General features: G+C 45.7%; 1 long non-coding RNA gene across 1 annotated transcript in view; it reads left to right on the top strand.

The window, feature by feature from the left end:
* The window catches only part of LOC104683388, a 129,282-nt gene that overhangs the window by 14,590 nt on the left and 100,305 nt on the right, over window positions 1-14,387 (top strand). The window contains exon 2 of the long non-coding RNA XR_002043492.3: window positions 4,515-4,606. This is a non-coding gene — a long non-coding RNA (uncharacterized LOC104683388). The remainder of the gene's footprint in view (window positions 1-4,514; window positions 4,607-14,387) is intronic.

Below are 14,387 nucleotides of genomic sequence, written 5' to 3'. Positions count from 1 at the left end.
CCCAGTCCAAACCATTCCATGATTTTCCGTATGTGCCGTGTTCTGGCTGCTCCTCCTGGACACTGCAGGTTTATTCCAGCATGTGGTCATCTGGAAAGAACGTTTTTGGCCTTGAGTCTGTCCCACTGCCACGTGTCCCCTTGGGCATCAGGTACTCTTAATTTGCAGTTTCGAGCCTTGCAATTGCAATGTATTTATTAGCATAGAGGATTTCTCCTGACAGTTTAATGATGCTGATTCAGCTCTCTCATCAGAGCAGAACTGTTTGCTCTCCATCCAGAGCAGATCTATTGATCTGGATATGGGGAATTTTTTGATGGACAAAGACTTTTTGGTCAGGAATTTTGGTCAGATTCCCAGAAAGGTTTTCCAGCACTGCCAAACCCCTGAGAAATGGGCTGAAAGTGTAAAGGGTATTTCTTCTCATTTATTTCTGTGTGTTCAAAGGGAGGGAAAATCAGGAGAAATGTGAAGGTGAGCATGATTCCTTAGCACCCATGGAACTGCTCTTTAATCTTGGAGTTTATTGTGTAATCACAAGAGGTGAGTGGGGAACCTGCAGCAGAACTCCCTCACAAGGCTCTGCTGTAAATCTCTCGAACTCTCCTCTCCCAGCCTGGGATGTATTTAGAGCCCCTTGAGTGAGTTACAGATTTACCTTAATTCCCTGTAGTTTCCTATATAACCACACAGCTGCCCATTCTGTTTTATTATAAAAACACTTTTAATAACTCTATATATAATTAAATAGTTCTTGTTAACCTCCATTCTGGTCGTGGTTCTGAGCGGATTGAATTTCCCTTGCACTGAGAAACCCAACCCTTCCTTTCCCATTCCTGATTCTCCTGTGATGTTATCATTTAACCACAGGGTTCATACCCAATTTGTCACAATTCTTCTGCCTTAACTCCTTCACTTCTTTCATGGTCCCTGTGACAGTTTTGGAGTTTGCAATTTGTCCTGGCACAACATTTTCATCCAGAGCCTTGACGTTCCTTCAGCTCCTTCTGTTCTCTCTACATAATTAAAGAAGTTGAAATCTGCAAAGATGGACACTGAATCAACCCAGAGAGATAAAGATGTCTCCTCGTATTTATTTCTCCTGCAAGATATATTCTTTATAAATCCTTCATGGCACATTAAATATTGACTCTTCCTTGTCTCAGCGAACAAAATAATTGTGCATCCCTGAACTTCTCCTTCGAAAGCACACGATGGATGGCAGTGGCACTTTACTCAATATTTAATTAAATCCAGTTTAAAAAGGAAAAGCAGAGAAAAACTTGCTCTGATCTATGAGGAAGCAGGAAGTTCAAACTTAGCAGTTTCCTCCAGGATGCTCTGTGGAGTGTGGCTAACTCAGCTGTTAGGGAACAGAGTTAGGGAACGCATCAATATTTGGGAACTGGGACTGAAGAATCTGATTTTTAACAAATCATCCCTACAGCCAATCCAAGCGTGGTGTTTAACTGAACAAGCCTTGTCCTGATGGCAAGTGCTCCTTAGCTCTGGCACAGCCCTGGGCCCTGGGTGCCTGGGACGATCCGTGCCTGCCTCTGGGAATTCCCTGGGAAGCACCAGCCTCTCTCAGCAGGGTGTTTGCTGAGCACGGAGGCTTTCAGCCTTGGGAAAGGTGATTTTTCTGGTGTTTGAAGGGAAATATGAAAGCATAACTCATGTGGAGCTCTAAGTCACCTTAAATTTTCCTGTAATTTTTTCGGAGTGCCAGTTGAAGAATGGCTGCTCTGGAGAAAATGTAGAATTCCAATAAATCTTCAGCAAGTGCAGCATATTGGGAGAAAAGTTAACAGGATGTGCATTCCTGATGGGAAGTTTGGCACTGCTGCCACCCTCTCCTTTGGCCTGTGTGTGCTGTGGGTGTTTGCCAGGGTTCCTGAGGACACTGTTCCTGGATCTGCCTTCTTCCCAGGGTTTTCCTTGGAGAAGAGAAGCCAATAGCCCCATCCTTGGAGCAGAAGTGTTAATATTTGCAGCAGTATTTAGCTCTGGAGATGACTGTCCCCACCAGAGGCAGCCTGTATTCCACAGGGGGCAGGGATGGAATGCTGGAATGGTTACTGGCTGTCTGCCTGTGCCAGGAGGTGCCATGTGAGGGTCTTTAAGAGTCCCTTCCAACCCAAACCACTTTGAATTCCATAAGGAACAAGAGTCAACCCAGGTGATTCCCACAGAGCCCATAAACCAGCAGCAAGGTGTAACATTCAGTGTTTTCCAGTGGCTGATCCAGGAGCTGCTCTGGGAGTGCTGGGCTGGTGCATGTGGGGCTGTGGAGAGACACAGGGCAGGTGTGAAATGCTTGGGATAAATGCCTGGAATTGCAGGCTGAGCTTCCATCTCACACAAATAAGGCCAGGCTTTTTGTGGTAGATTGAACACAAGATTGGCTAAAACTGACATTTCACTTCCTTTTCAATCACAACACACTGCTGGGAGTGTTTAAACAGTGAAATATGGAATAAGGTATAATATTGAATGAAAGTGGGTGGTTTCTCATTCTTTTCATGTGAAAGTAATGAATTAAAATAGAATTAATAAAAAGAAGAAATATATTCCCGGTGCTGCATCCTTTGAAAATCATATCTTGGGACTTAGCAAAACACAGGATTAGCTTCAGTCTCAGGATTTTAGAATTTAATTAAATTTGGTTTCAGGAAAAGGTGGGGATCAGCCTCTGGGGCATAGCCAGGTAGCGCTTTGAAACTTCTTTCTTCCACTGCAAAAAGCTTTAAATGTGTGTTTTTCACAGAATCCCAGAGCGGTTTGGGTTGGAAAGGACCTTTAAAGCCCATCCAGTTCCACCCCCTGCCATGGGTGGGGACACCTTCCACTGTCCCAGGCTGCTCCAGCCTGGCTTTGAACGCTTCCAGGCATGGAAATGCTCCGTTTTAGGATAACTCTGTGATTAAACAGCTCCTGCTCCCAGCAGGGTGTCCCTGTGGCACCACCATCATTCCAGTGCTGTGTTTATGGAGAGCAGGGATGCCATCTCTAATAAATTATCCCTCTTCCCTGATGTGTTAAATTGTTAAACGAGTTAACCCAACTTCCTGCACGGTGCGTTTTCAGACCCACTTTATCCCCGCAGTAGCGGCATCTGCTGAAATCTATGGGGAGGAACTCAGTAAAATGCTGCCAGCCTGGGAGTTTCTCTTTTTATGGCATTTTTGAAGGTTTTCATCTTTCTGGAGCCTGGAAGCAGATGGGCTTCTAACATTTGATTTCCCTGGATCCTAATTAAAGCTGGAAATGTTGATGTTAAGGAATTAAGTGACCATTACTTAATTTTTCTCCCATTAAGATTTTTTTGAAGTCTTTTTACTCTCTCCCAGATTGTGCTGACTTGTTTGAATTCCCAATATCTCGATTATGTTTTCTACATCTTTTTCCTATTTTCTGCTGCTTTGTAACTGCTCAGATCCTGTGAGCTGCTCCCAGTGCTTCCAGAGCAGATCTGCTGCCCTTTGATACTAGCTCTGCAAACAAGAGCTAATGTCAATACCCAAGGAGATCTACATCTCAGGCACTGGGAATGCAGCTGAAATACTTAAAGTGAAGAAATTGAAATAAAAAACCTCCTTTTCCCTGTGCTTAGCCTGGCTGTTTACCTTTGGCTGCCCAGTGCAGCTCTGGGCACTGTTTGTATGGTGGAATACTGCAGGCTCAGGATAAATATTTAGCAGTTTCTGGATGTGCACACAGTTTTCAGCTGTGACTGGGAAAAATGGGAATGCTTTGGTCTGTGCAGGCAGAGGCTCTGGCATGTGTGTCAGTGGTGTTGCATCCCTTTGAGATCCGGGTGTTGATGTTCCCATCACTGGGCAGTCCCAGTTCTGCAAAAACACAAGCCCTGCAGGGAGGGGAGGGGGAGCTGGAAGGAAAACAGCAAATAAAGTTTAATCTGCTAAGAATGAGCCCAATCTGGTTAATTTGCCAACAGCCAGAGAAGCGTGAATCGAGTAGCAGTACCCTGGCAGGCCTGCTGCTGCTTGGCTGATTTTTTTCCCTGGATGCCAGATGATTTTCCCAATGACTGCAGGGCCGTGTTGAGCCCTGTTCCAGGTGCTGGCTGCTTCCAGGTGAGCTTCCCACCGGGATCCCACTCCATAGATGCTGCCAGTGGTTCAGCTCTGGAGCTCCTCCAGCGCTGCAGCACCCGAGCCATCTGCAGCAGATTAACTCCCACAGGCTTCTCGAAATCTCCCCTTGCTGTGATCTCCCAGCATCATTTACAGCCCCCAATTTGTGCCCTCCAGGTTGACCTCTAAGCCTGCCTTACCTTAGCTGAACTCCCAGCATATGACCGTGTTTACCCAGCTTTGCTTCCGATGGCGCCGGCTTTTCCCGACTGGATTCCCTCCATATGGCGCTCCCTCCGCAGCTCCCTCCTCAAGAAGCTGCTTACAGGTGCAGGGAGCTCGCTCAAAGGCTTTTTCTACCATCCCTGTGACCCCAGTGAATATTTTTATTGACTGTTTTTCTTTTTTTCTCCGCAGCTCTCGACTGTTTGCTGACTTTCACTCTTTTTTTTGTGGCTGCACACTCAGGGGCTCTCCTTACTAACACAGAAAATCGAATAATGGCTCAGGTCAGAAATATTCCATTTTATGATCTTTGCAAATCCTCTTTGCTTGTGGGTTTTATGTGATAAGTTAATGCTTTACTGAGAAATGGTCTCAAAGCAGGCACGTTAAATAGTGCTTGTTTTTGACCTGTGGCATCGTTAAGTCAAGAGTTTTCCAGCTTTTCCTGCACACGTGTGGGGTTATTCATCAGCTTTGCAGCTGATATGTTTCTATCCATTTGGATCTGTCAGGGAAGCAGCTGAAGGACTCTCAGGCATGAGATGCAGCCTCTTCTTTGTGCTCTGCCACAAGTGATCTGCAGTCTGGGAGCACCGGCAGCAGGATCCAGCCCATTCCATGGGTGAGCAGAGCAAGTGCAGCCTCTGCTGTCAGTGGGGTTGTGGGGCGGCTTTTTTCCCTTATTACCGGGTGTCTGCATTCCCTTTCTTCTCCAGAGGTGTTTGCACCTGAATTGGAAAGCCGGGTTGGACTGTTTTGCATCCCAATATCCCATCTGTGGGAAGCCATTCCCTGTGTCCTGTCCCTCCATCCCTTGTCCCCAGTCCCTCTCCAGCTCTCTTGGAGCCCCTTTGGGCACTGGAAGGGGCTCTGAGCTCTCCCTGGATCCTTCTCTTCTTCAGGCTGAACAATCCCAACCCTCACTGATCCGTGCTCCCCAGACAGGGAGTGAGGACAGACTGAGCTCCTTAAGGAGGATGAAGCTGTGTGTGAGGATAAGGATCGGCTGTTCCATGGAAATGAGCACAGGGCAATGGGAATTATGATATGTGAGGCAGGAGAAGGGCCTGGAGTGCTTAATGTGCCTTTATCCAGCTGCCCAGGCAATCCCAGTTGTGGATTACTGAGAGCTGTCACATGAATTTTCAGTGTAATTCCAGGGATTGTTAATGGATCCACATCTGTCAGAGGTGCTGCCCTGGAACTGGAGTCTTCCCACAGGGAACACTTCCCTTTAAAAAGGGGGCAGAGGTAGCTGCAGGTCAGGGCTCTGCCAAGGTTGAGGAAGGAGAGAGGGGTTGGGGGCACAGAGGCAGAAGGACATTGGAATATGGCATTGCTGCTATTGCAATAGGATTAATCATTACTAATAATTTCAGGGTTGGCTTTTTAAGTAGAAGTTCTCTTTTTTAGACAGTGTTAATTTGGTGATTGCTAAGGAGCAAAGTAGCAGTAGGGAAGAGAGCAGAGCACACCTCCTGTGCGTTGGGAGCATGAGCTCTGTCAGCAGCCCATCTTCATGTTCCCAGGATCTGTGTCTGTCCCTCTGCCAGTTCCTGATAACTTCTCATCTTCCATCCTCACTGGATTTATTCTTGCAACACTTTTCCCATTCCTTTCCTTTCTGCAAAGCAGAATTAAATGCTCCTGTACTCTTGAGTTGGAGCTTTGGAAACGAGAAATTTTGGTAAATGTGGAATTAAAGCAGAATTAATTCCTTTTGCCATAAATGTTCTATTAACATGTCATTTATTTCTGTATAATAACAAATGGACTCATAGTAGAGATTTATGGGTTTCCTGGGCAGACTGTTTTGATGCAGTTTATTGACATAAACTGGAATCATTAGAGATGCCTCTTTTAAATTCTGCACTGGAGTTAAAATTAAATGATCAGCGCATTGGCCAATTAAGAGAAGATGTTTGCAACTTCAGTTTTCGTGTTCAGTGTAGCTGGAAGTCACAGGGTGGTGACGGCAGTTAAATATTACGAGAAATGGACATTTTCATTCTGGTGATGAACTTGTGAAATGAACCTCCCAATTTGGAGTTTACTGACATTGCCGAGGGCTGAGTGGGGATGTTCTCCTTTGGCCATGGAGCACCATCCAGAGGGAAAGCTGCTCTAACAGGCCCTGATTTGGACTTTTATTCAGCAATTCAGTTGAAAGGGGCTATTATGTGTTATCACTTCAGCCCGAAATGAGTGCCAGTTCAACTAGCAGGGAGTGAATTAAATTGGATTGCAATAACGCACATAAAAAGTCCCCGTAAAACCAAAAGTTAAATGCCCTTTTATTGGGGTGAGGGCTATTAGTTTCATGGAGAGAATTGTAAATCCTGCAGAAAAGCAGGTGCAGTTTCCCTCCAGCCAGGCCCTGCAGGTGCCCTGTGGGGTGCCCAGCCCTGTCAGCACCAATCCCATGGGACTGCTGGGCTCTGGCTCCCCACATTCCCTATTTTCACCCAGGAAGGTGCCCTGTGCACAAGGACTGGATGGTTTGTGTTGGGCTGTGCCACATCTGGCTGGGCACTTGGAATTTGATAATCCCAGACTGGTTCGGGTGGGAAGGGACCTTAAGGCCCATCCAGTGCCACCCCTGCCAGGGGCAGGGACACCTCCCACTGTCCCAGGCTGCTCCAAGCTGCTGTCTCAGCAGGAGAGGTGGGATTCGGGCAGTAACACTGGGGTTTGCTGCTCAAATTCAACCACGAAACATTGGTTTCCTTGGAGGACTCTCCCAGTCCGATGCTGGAGCTGTTGCTTTTACAAGAATGAAGTTATTGAGCTAAGTCAAATAACAGACAGGAAAACAAGGAAATCACAGCTTGTTAGTAAATTGTTTATAATTAGATTGTGAGCATAGAAAGAGGCTCTGTTTCTTGAGTGAATTATTCACAATGAGTTATTTGCTCAGTCCTACTTAGTAACAGATTTACAATAATTTCTTTTATTCTGTGTTGCTCTGTTCCTCCAGATAGCTGCTTCCTCTGTGGTTTTTATATTAAAATTTCTAAGTACAATAAACACTGTCTCTTATTGCAAACATCTATCTAGAAGGCAAAAATAAAAACAAAAAAGAGTTAAAAGAGAAAAGGAAAAGGCACCATGTAGATTTATGTTTATGGAGTTAAAACTTGCAGGCATGAACTGAAACAGGGTCTCATTTATTACCAGACTTGGTTGCATCTTTAAATAACCCCCTTTTTATCAAAATATGTTCACAATATAACTCATGGAAGTAGCAATTTGGCAGATTGAACTATATGTTTTTGAATTGAATCTCTGTTCTCTCTGATTTAATATTTAATAACGAAAGCATATCTGCTAGTGAACTAGATAGAAATGACAACTCTTCTGTGTGGGCTGATTAGGGGAAGAAAATTCTGCAGGCAAGTAATATCTCTGTTTTTGAAGGATGCTCTTAAGCTGTTCAATTCTTACTCCTCTTTGAAATTCTCATAATAGTTTGAACAACCCTGAATTAACAAATGTAAATGAGTGTTTTAAATCTTAGTTCTTAAATACTTACCTGGATAACTTCAGAGAAGGGAGTTCTGACTTCTTGCAAGTAGATGTTTCTAGAGAAGATCCACTACTTCAGGATCTTTTTAGCATTGCAGGAAATGTACAAAATCTTTTGTTTGGAATAAAATATTTGTAGAGTCATAGAGTGGTTTGGGTTGGAAATGACCTTAAAGATCATCCCATTCCACCCCCTGCCATGGGCAGGGACACCTTCCACTCCCCCAGGCTGCTCCAAGCCCCATCCAACCCGGCCTTGGGCACTGCCAGGGATCCAGGGGCAGCCACAGCTGCTCTGGGCACCCTGTGCCAGGGCCTCCCCACCCTCACAGGGGAGGATTTCATCCCAATATCCCATCTAATATTCTCCTCTTTTAGTTTAAAATGGAGGGAACAAACTAGGAGAATGATTTATTGCCCTGTTTCTGGCCTGGCTATGGAAGCACAGCCTGGTTGTTATAAGCTTGTGCTTTAAAAAGAAAATTCTGGTTTTGTGGTCATGCAGATCTGCCGGGGTAAACCTTGGAACCAGCTCATGTCTTCCCCTCAGCCTGGGGCAGGGCGGCTGTGGCCAGGAGCTGCCTGTCCCTGTGGACACACCGAGCTGCTGCTCTCAATCACAGAATCAAAAGGCTGATGTGGCTTCAACCTTCTTCCAGCTCAGGTTTCTGCAGGATTCCAGCGAGCACCCAGTGCTGCCCTGCTGGTTCCTGCTGGAGGAGGGCTGGGAGAAGGGAATGACCCACTGGGATGGCTGGGACACCATACCTGCCTATGTCCCGCCAGTTTGGGCCCAGCTCAGACTGGGAGATTAAATGTGCCTCCTGATTTAATTACATAGCATTTTAAAACACAGCACTAGCCACGGCAGTGTTAAAGAGCAAAGAGCCCTTTGGCTTTTCCATTAAGCTGATAAAAAATAACAGAATAACAAAGTGCAATTTGCTTAATGCACAGTTACCCCCTGCCCGAGGCTGGCGCTTCCTGGCCAGGCAGGTTCTGGTCCCAAACTGCCTCTGCCCTTCTCTTGTGACTGCCTTGGCAGCAGCTTTGGCATCGCTGTTTGAATGCAATTAGAATGAAGCAGTTTGGAATTGTTGCAGTGAGAGCACAAATCCCTCCCCTCAAGGAGGAACCTCTCCCTTCCCAAGCAGCCCCTGTCTCTCTCCTCACCATGCTGGATGCAAAGTGTCCATTGCAGGCTGCTGGAGCAGCTCTGGAATTTTGTTGGGGATTCTGTTCCCTGTAATTGTGATTATTCCAGTCTTCCTTCAGCATTTAATTGATTACTGCATCTTGCAGCATCTTCTTCCAGGCCTGAAGGGCACTGTGGCGTCATCTTCCCCTCTTCATGTCTGGATCAAGCTCTCATAGGGTTTCAACAGTGACAGAGCTGTGAGCTGGAAAATGCACAGAACAATTACCTGGCAATTTATAATGCATTAATTAAATGTAGGGATCACTTGGCACCGGTGCAATCTGCAGTAAAGCCTGTGCACTGTGGTGGGCAGAGATTGATGGGCACTCTGGAGGGGCCCACAGGCCCATTCCTGGTGCAGGAGGTCCCTGGGATGGGCATTTGCTTTCAGGAGCAATGGCAAGGTTTGGGTTGGTGGGAAATCGGGACATTCCCCCTGTGCTGGGCACTGAGGGCACACCTTTAATCCTGGGATCAGGTTTGGGCCCCTCATGGGAAGGACCCTGAGGGTCTGGAGCGTGTCCAGGGAAGGGAACGGAGCTGGGAAGGGGCTGGAGAACTCCTGAGGGAGCTGGAAAGGGGCTCAGGCTGGAGCAAAGGAGGCTCAGGGGGGACCTTGTGGCTCTGCACAAGTCCCTGACAGGAGGGGGCAGCCGGGGGGGTCGGGCTCTGCTCGCAGGGAACAGGGACAGGAGGAGAGGGAACGGCCTCAGGCTGGGCCAGGGGAGGCTCAGGGTGGATATTGGGGAAATTCCTTCACTGAAAGGGTTATTGGGAGGGGCTGCCCATGGCAGGGGTAGAATCCCCATCCCTGGAGGGATTTAAAAGTCGTGTAGATGTGGCTTCTGGGGACATATATAAACATATATATATATATACACGGATATATATGGACATATTTATAGATCGCATCTACACACATGGTATAAACAGGGTGGTCTCAGTGTGCAGACCACCACTGGGGCTCTGGCAGCTGACACCATCCCACAGCCTATTTTTGCTTCCTCAGGCATGTGCTGTCTCTTAAAAAACCCTGAGAAAATAAAAAATAGCTCTTCCCAATAATCCTGGGACAGGTGAAAAATCTAATCCCCAGCCCAAATGGCCAACAGAGATGTCTGGGGAAGGAAAGCTTAAAATAAAACTGTTGCTGGGGAAAAATGAAAGCTTTGGGTTGGGAAGTGTAACAAGACTTGTAATATGTAATGAAAATCAAATTTAGCAAGGCTAGCACTCATTTCATGGGGTTTGGGTTTTTTTTCCCAAACTCCCAGAACCATGAAGTTCTTTGAGAACTTCAGCGATCAATAACCCATTACAACAGTGACACCAACTCTGAACCTAATTACCAGTGCAGCAGAGCTCACCTAATGAGTTCTTAGAGTTACTGGAAGGGGTAAAAGTGTGTGTGGGTTAATATCCTCTTTTTTAATATATTTTTCTCTATGCATCTTGATCTCTTGAGCACAACAGAATTCAGACTAAAAAGGAGGATAGTGAGACATGTATCAAACCTCAAACTGCAAGTGTAGCATCTATTTTGCTCTGCTCAGATAAAATTCAGGTTTTCTGGAGGACAAGAACCCCCTTGTTTTACTACATCTCACGGCAATTCCTTCTAAATGAAGCACACAGGTGTAGAAATTTTTTTATTCTTTCCTCTATATTCTGTATAATATTGTCTGTTGTATATATGCAATATAATATATGTATATAATACATGTATTGGGTGTGTATAATTGCATACTGCCTTCTCTTGCTTTCATTTTAGATACCTGTGCATAGAAATGCATTTCTTGTGGAGAAATGACAGGTCCAAAATTAGAGGTGTCCAGGCTTGATTCCAACACACCGGTAATGGTGGAGTCACTGCTGCTCACCTTGGTGTTGTCTGTGCTGATTGAGTTCACTTGGACGTTCTCATTTGAATTTTTCCAGCATCCAAACATTTACTGCCCTTGCAACTTCCAGTGTGAGACTGGAGAACCCTCCAGTGATGTTTTTTTTTTCCTAAAAATAATCAAGCCCATATAATCAAGCCATCTCTCGGTCTTCCTGCTAAACTAGCTTGGGCATTTTTCAGTTTCCTTTGAACTCTCTTTTTTTTTTTGTGTCTTCAGTTGTTCTTCAGGTTTTCTTTTTGAGCAATGAGGAAGAGGAATCAATGCCATGCTGTGGTGGTGTCCTTACTGCTGTGACAGGTCCCATCCCTGGAAGAGGCTTTGCCTTGGAGAGGGGGAGGCCTCAATGGGCTTTTATAGATCAAAGAATCCCAAAATGGTTTGGGTTGGAAGAAACCCAAACCCCATCCCATTTCACCCCCTCCTGTGGTCAGGGACATCTCGCACTATCCCAGGTTGTTCCAAGCCCTGTCCAACCTGGCCTTGGACACTGCCAGATATGATTCCACATAATGACATTTAGAGATGCGTCCATAAATTGCCTCAGCACCTACCACACGTCACCGAGCCCATTAACACATAACTGCCCCAAAATGCTAACCCAGGAAATTTCTTGAATTCAGCCCTTCCTCCCAGGAAGCTGCAAGCTTTGTGTTTGTAAAAAGGCAAAAAATTCCCCCCAATTTCAGCTATCAAAGCTGAATTTGGCTTCTAAGGTTCATTTAATCACTACAATGGCTTAGTTAGAGAGAACGCTGCAGAGGGGTAATTTATCTTTATTTGTCAGCTCCCTAGGGCTGAGTTCTTTTGAAGGGCAAAAGTGAATAGGAGGTAAGGATAAATTGTTAGCTGTCTAATTTTTGACCTGTGATTTCTTTCAGACATTATGTTCAGGGAGTTTTTGAACAGTGGTGCCAGGAGACCATGGGTGAACCTTTAGGGTGTTGCCAGCCTGGGATTTGGCTGAGCCTGTCAAGGGTTTTACACGTTTTAACCGAGGAAAATGCATACAGGGTTTAAAGAGGACAGGAAGGAGTAGAGTTCTTTGCAGATCTTCATAGTTAAGGTGTGGCAAATTAATTTAAGCAATTTAAATTGGCTTGATGAGAGTCCATGTCCCTCAGTTTCGGTGCGGCAGCAGCACGAGCCTCGTATGACGCCCACCAAAGTCAAGGGAAGGGCTCCTATTGATTTCCAAAAGGCTTGCATCTTATTTAATGAAAATCTCACTGAAGACAACTTGCACATGGCCTGACTAATGTTGCTGTAAGGGAAAGTGCTTCCTGCTGTGCATTTAAAACTGGCTCCGTTGTGTGATTAATGCTGATTCCAAGGAAAGCTCTCCTTGTGCTTGGTCACCCAGACGTGTGGCACAGCACTGCACCTCCAAGGGTGGCACAATCTCTGCCCATCTGATGTGTAAAACCCCACTAATAAATTGTGATTGCAAAAAGAAAATGGCATTTGGACATGGCTTGTTAATGTTTTTGACAATAACTTTGCTTGTTTGGGCTGTGCTCCAGCTTTGGTTGGTGATTGCCTTGTCCTGCTCTGGTGCCTCTTTCCAGGTTCTGCTCCAAGCACTTCACTCAGAACCTTTTTCCTGTTTGGCTTTCAAATTGAAACTGTCTGAATCCCAAGTTTAACAAGGACGATTTCCAGTTCCAGTCCCACTGCAGGCAAAGCTAAAACCTTGACAGGCCCATGGTGGAAATCATCCAAGAAGGGTCATTCTCCATAGGGATGCTTCATGGTTTCAGAGGATCACTAACAGACGGGCTGGGAACTGGTCCTGTGAAGGCAAAACCAGGCAGGTTTTACCATCCTGGCTGGTGAAATCCTGCTTGTTCCCAGGACAGCACTGGCAGGATTTGGCCATCACCAAAGCTGCTGGACTCGTGTCACAGTGGGATTTAGCAGTGAGGTGGTTGATGCACTTCTGCTGTCTCACCCCAAAACTCTTCACTTTATTCACAGCAAAGCCAGACAGTTCCAGATTTCTCATATGAACTCAAATGCCACCTGATTCCCGTCTCCTGCAGGAATTGGAAGTCTACTTAGAGGATTAACTCGACTTGCATATAAAGCCTGTACATTGCTGTCAGAGCTCTGTGTTTTGGGTAGCTCATAACTGAATCTGTTTCATTATAAAATGAGGCCAACAACAATTTTTTTCACTCCCCATGAAGTGTATCTGGATATTTGTGTGGGAAAACTTCACCTTAAAATTCATCCTCATTGTGATTTGGTAAAATGCACTGAACTGATGCTTCCCAGTGACAGGATTTTAAATACAAACTCAGGCTCAATTTTTATAAATCATTGATCACATACGGCATTTTTGGTTGTCCTTAACAGAAAACATTAAAAATACATAAGCAGAAATGGTTTTTGCCAAGACAGCAGGAGAAACATAACCATAATAATAGTAATAATAGTAACAATAGTTTGAATTAGGATATTAGGCTTTGATTAGAGGCAGCACTTTGTAGTTAGGGCTCACAGGGTTGCTCTGCCACATTATAGAATTTATTTTACATTTTGTCATTGCTTTTTGAATTGTTCAGTTTGGTTAATGGGATTTAAGAGGTAAAAATCATCCTGAGTGTTTCCTTAAAAAACAACATTCAGAAGGCAAATCTGGCTTTTTAGGCATTATAACGGCTGTGGATTCTTTAGTTCCCTTTTCCATTTTTCTCTATGTATTTTTTACTCTCCTGCCTATGTTAATTTTTTACCAAGATATTTCGGTTTACCGGGGATATACCTAAGTTAGTTCCCCTCGTGTATATGAGGAGGATTCAAGCAGACAAGGGTGAGCAGTGGGCAGCAGCATTTGTTTCTAGCACACGATAAATGACAAATTTCTGGTGGATGCTTGCTTTTAAATTGCCCATTAAAGCAGGTTTCAGCCATGGTGGGGAGCAGGCAGCACCCCCAAATTTCCAGTTTAGCCAGGTTCATTCACTTGATGTGAATTCTCAGTTCTGCTCCAGCCCAGAGGTGTCCAGGAGCTGCTGCAGCCACAGCAGCAGGGAAGGAGTAGGGATGTGATGTGAAATCTGAGAGAATTGAAGTCCTTTGGGAGACTGGGACACTAATTAAAGCTGGCAGTAATTAAGCATGTCCTCGCTGAGGCAAGAGGAAGATCCAGTGCAATCAGCAGAGGCTCTTGGCTCTCCCACCTGGTGAGGATGATGGGCCTGGCATTCCTGCCTCGCTGCAGGGTCATGGAAGGGCCCCTGTCCCCCAAGGCAGGTGGCACTCATGCCTCCCAGTGATTTAGTGCTGAGCATTTCCAGTTTTCATCCAGGGCTTTGGATGTGGCTGAGGAGCCTGATAGGTCAGGAGGGACCTGCACAGCTGGTGCCAGGGCTGCCTGGGGCCGCCTCACGCTGGGCTCAGGCTCCTCCACTCCAAGTGCTCAGCGGGGCCTGCTGC

The sequence above is a fragment of the Corvus cornix genome, chromosome 12 (genome assembly GCF_000738735.6).
Source record: "Corvus cornix cornix isolate S_Up_H32 chromosome 12, ASM73873v5, whole genome shotgun sequence".
Lineage (NCBI taxonomy): Eukaryota > Metazoa > Chordata > Aves > Passeriformes > Corvidae > Corvus > Corvus cornix.
The sequence above is the reverse complement of the archived record's forward strand: the minus strand, read 5'-3'. Positions and strand labels throughout refer to the sequence as shown.